Source organism: Cyprinodon variegatus, unplaced genomic scaffold (genome assembly GCF_000732505.1).
Source record: "Cyprinodon variegatus isolate N-32 unplaced genomic scaffold, C_variegatus-1.0 Scaffold298, whole genome shotgun sequence".
In the NCBI taxonomy this organism is placed as follows: Eukaryota; Metazoa; Chordata; class Actinopteri; order Cyprinodontiformes; family Cyprinodontidae; genus Cyprinodon; species Cyprinodon variegatus.
The window spans coordinates 399,940-404,780 of record NW_015150751.1 but is presented as its reverse complement, the minus strand read 5'-3'; the positions used below and the strand labels follow the sequence as shown (position 1 = coordinate 404,780).

Genomic DNA, 4,841 nt, shown 5'->3' with positions numbered 1-4,841 from the left:
AATTTTTTAAAATGTAAGGAGTAGAAAGTACAGATATTTGTGTAAAAATGTAAGGAGTAGAAGTAAAAAGTCACCATAAGAATAAAAGTAAAGTAAAAATATCAGAAAGACCTACTTGAGTACAGTAACAAAGTATTTGTACTTCGTTACTTCCCATCTCTGCTAAGCATACAGTTGCAGTTAGTGGAGTTCTTCCTCTATCTGTCCCGGTGTTCTGTCAGACCAGCATACCCATGGTCAATACTAGTGGTGCACCGATACCAGCATCAGCCGGGGCCCAATCCAGCACTGGTATCGGTATCAGCGAGTACCAACAAATAGGACCGATACCATTTAGAGAGCCAAAAGTTTCTTCAACTATTGTCACTCATTCCAGGGAGGCAATTAAAACTTTGAATTAGTCTTTTTCCTCCTTCACAAAGGTAGGCAGCAGCTTGACGAAGCCATGATGGAAATTATTTTACATCCAAGTAGTCTGCAGTTCTTTATAGATACGCACACGTCAATTTCAAACAGATGGTATTGGCCAATACTGAACAGCCAGGTATCGGGTCAAAAAATGGCATCGGTGCAACACTAGTCAATACCCGTTTATCCCTTTAGTTAAGTACGAAAAATACACTTAAAACTACCCCAACGGATGTGTATTCCTTTAATCGTGTACAAAAAAAACTATTTAATTACTTCATTTTTAGTGTTTTTTTAAGCAAATGGCAATCTGACCTTAAATTGTTATTTTTGTTCATGGCTAAAGGGACACCCGCCCGTTGAGGTCGTTTAAAGTCTACTTTTCATAAAAAACTAAAGGGATAAACACAAATCTGATGTATTGTGTATGCGTATTGACTATGGGTATGCTAGTCTGACAGAACACCGGCTTAAGTTTGGCTTGTGAATTCGGTTCGCTCCACTGGAATTTGTTCTAACAAACAAAATGTTTTTAAACTGATCTAAAGAATCAAAGTGTTTTTTCTCTATTTTAAATTTAAAGTTAAGCAACATTAAACATAAGCATTTGAGGTTCTATCCTGTGTAGCTACCAGATTTGCTTGGTCCTGCTTCATGCCAGCGTTACGCCACATGATTGGCTGAACGTTATCACATGATATAAACCATTATGGTCGCCCAGACAACGGTAATAACATAATGCAGCGTCAGTGTGCCCAGTCGGGAGCATCTGTAGCGTTAGCATGTCTAATGACTAATGAAGTTTTACCTGATGGATAAAAAAACTGAAAAAATCTGTTTATGGTGAACAAAGTTACTGTTCGACCGTGATATGAAGGGGGGGAGCTGGGTAGCGCTGTGGCTAGCTGTGCTCAGTAGCTAACAGGTTAGCCTCTTTTAGCTCGCTCAGTTAGCCATATTAAGCTACACTACTTTTAACTTTGTGTCAACAGCAACCGTTCGTTTTATACCAGTAAAAGAAAGCCTACGAAAGCCGTTTTTGAGATGTTTCATTTCTCCTTTCTGTCCTCAGATCTTAATAAAAAGAATAAAAATTAGCTAAGATTTGTTTAGTCATCTTTTTAAATGGCAGAGCTCAATCTGCCCTAAAAGGCGGCACTTTCATTTCAAGACTTAGAATGATTGTTTTCTACTTAATCACATCACCAATTAAATGTAAAATAATAGCAAATATAGGGAATAATATGTTGAGACTACAAGAGATTTGATCTTTAAGAAACGGGTGCAACACAGTTTGTCCGAGTGGAGTTGCCTTATGATGACATCATAATCTCCCCGAGCAGATCTGGTACCTGCAGCAGAAGAGACGACATCCAGAAGGTGCAGTTGAGCTGATGGCAGCAATAAAACCACCCTGTGTTCGTTTTAAGCTTCTGACTTTATGTTCTGGGTTTTTCCATCCGTTTCTAGACATTTATAAACAATAAACATAAACTAAAGAAAGAATCTAAATATATGCATAAAAAAATTTACTTTAAGGGAGACTAATCTATGAGTGACAAACAGGAAACATTAGCAAAGCAGAAGCCTAAGAGAGCGGGAACATCACTGATGTAGTTTAATTTCTATAAAATCATTTAATGTTTAGAGAAGGTTTGTTTTATTTTGGATACTTTAAAGTAAACCAATCGTCTGTCTGCTGCAGAGTCTTTATAAGTGAATTTGATGACTGCTTTCATCATTATTTTAGACTGTTTTTCTTTACCTTCTAATCCTAAATGAGTCACTTAATAAGCTACACTGACCCAGTTAGGCTTCCTTACATGTTTGATCTTTAAATCATGAAACAATAAAGCGGTTCAGTTCCAAAAGTTTTCTTTTTATTCTCTTTTGCCAGATTTCAGTCAAACTTTCAGGATCTAAATTTGGTCAAATTGGGACTGGATTCTCTGACACCCAATCAGTGAACTCTGTGTTCTCATAGAGCTTCTGAGGTGCCAATCTATTTGCAAATATCCACATTAAAAAAGACCTTGATTAAGATATGAAAAAACTAAAATTGAAGTATAAAATAAAAATATTTTTAAATATATCAATATATATTTTCAGATGTGCCAGATAAATATTTAATCTTTAATGTCGAGTAAAGCCGTTTCATTCGTCGGCGGATTGGTGACATTGGTGCGAAAAAATCTCTCCTGCACTCAGAGCTGAAAGCAACTTTATTCGCACACCACCTCCCTCCACAGCGCGGACGTCACAGTCGTCTGTTATGAAGTGCGGCTGATTGACAGGTTGATAGGATTATTTAGCTACAGGGCTAGGCTAACTGCATGCAGCGAGGCTAAAGCTTTATCCTGCCTTCCCTGCCTCCTTTTTTCAAACGTCAGGAACTGACCCAGCATGGATAAAGACAGCAAGGACTGACTTAAAGCAGAACATGCAGAAATGTTGCTTTCTGTTGTTGGCATTGATGTAAATATACTGGTTTGATAGCTTAGTATACATTTGATTGGTATATTTTTGGTATATGTCTATTTTGAAGTTACAGCCCCACCCGGTAAAACTCCACCAGCCCCTACTGGTTAGGAGGCTTCCCTCCATTGGGAAAAGGGAAGCTAATGATCCCACGCAGCAGAGGCAGCAAAAACACGTGCCTTGCTTTATTTTTGATACATTAGGGTCAGATGCGGGTCAAGAGCATCTTTGACGGTCCTAAAGCACGTCCAATGAAGTGTGTCCAGAAGAGTCTGATGCTTCTGCTGCTCCTGTGTTCAGCTTTGCTACACCGGAAAAATCTAAATCTAGATAAGTCATTTTTTCTTAACATAAGTGCATTTGTTCTTGAACTGAAAAGGTAAAAGAGACATTTTGCCAATGGAACAAGACAATTTACATTTAAAATAAGAAAACACCGTTCCAAGGTCTTATTTCAAGTGCATTTTATCTAAATATCTTATTTAGATAAAATTTAGTAAAAATACTCCATTGGCAAATCATCTCATTTACCGACTCAAATTAAGGGTGAATACACTTAATTTGAGAAATATTAACTTATTTCTAGATCATTTTCCAGGTATATTTTCGGTGATCAGAGGGTAAAAAGTTTTAATATGTTTAAAGTGAGAAAGTCCACCTGAAATCATAGTCTGTGCAGCGACTTTATCAAGATTAAGATTACTGTCAGAGTCGCTCAGACCCCCACATAGCGGCGGTGCGCTATCAGTGGGAATCCCCAGCAGCAGCTGCCTCAGGCCCGCTCGCCTCTTTGCGATGTTCCGCTACTGTTCGCGGCTGCAGTAAAGCGTTATTCACGTACGTAATTCAAACTGCAGGCATCAAAATAAAAAAATCTAACATCTTTTGCTGGCAGATTTCGGCATTTTAATTTAATTTAGGCGTTAATAAATTGTTTCAGAGGAGTGATCATAGCGCTCTGCATCAGCAGTGCTGCGTCTGACTCCCTGCCAGCTCCCAGATCAGCTTCTCTGATTGGTTGATGAGGCACGTCCAGCAACAAGTACATTTCTTCCAACTCCAACAGCAGCTGCTGCTTCTGAAGCGCATTGCTCGCCTCAGATGCTCAGAAGCTCATGAGACGCTGCTCTTGCTGCTCAAAACGCACTGTGGGACCTTTTGCTGAGCCTTGATGCGCGTCAACCATGTTTACATTGCATGTAAACTAGTTGCTTTAGTTGCAATCTGAACGTAGCATAACATCTCTGTTAACCCTACGCATTCTGGACACAAACTGACCCTACAGAGAGTTATTTACAAAACAGACCGTTTTTGGATCCAGGCTGCATTTCTGATTAAAACACAGAATAGATCCAATCTATACTCATCTGTACTATTTCAGTCAAATCTTCCTTACTTTTGCGTGGAAAATAACCAATTTTCTTCCTCTTCTTGCTCTAATCGGTGTTTATAGGTAAATGAATTTAAGAAAATCAGAAAACAAATCCGTTGCTAGTGACAGCCTTAGTCTAACTGAGCTGAAATCTGATTAGCCTCCTATTCATTAGTAATTTCCTGTTTTTGTTTAAAACTGACCATGTTCACATGTTGGGGTGCAGCCTTGCAGTAAATGAAGGTTTTCTCAGCAGCTGAAAAGCCTTTAATGAAACAGAGGCCTCAGGTGATGAGTGCTGTGCTGCTCCTCAGCATGATAAGCAGGGATAATTAGACTCCTTCTTTTCATTGTTAAAAGCAGAGCCCATTTTTAATAAAAACAGTGTCTAAACCAGAGTTCTGCAAACTGCAAGTCTCTCTTTGAGCCTTCAAAAAAAACAAAGGACCAGATACTGTTTGAAAAAGAGATATGATAGTAAATTTAGGGTAAAGAAACCTTGTTTTTTCCAGCTAATAATTGCATCGAATTCACAAAACAGAACGACACTAAAAGCACATATAATATAATTTTAGCTCTAAAT

General features: G+C 38.4%; 1 protein-coding gene across 1 annotated transcript in view; it reads right to left on the bottom strand.

The window, feature by feature from the left end:
* The window catches only part of LOC107090504 (plexin-B2-like), a 223,629-nt gene that overhangs the window by 55,775 nt on the left and 163,013 nt on the right, over positions 1–4,841 (bottom strand). The window lies entirely within an intron of this gene.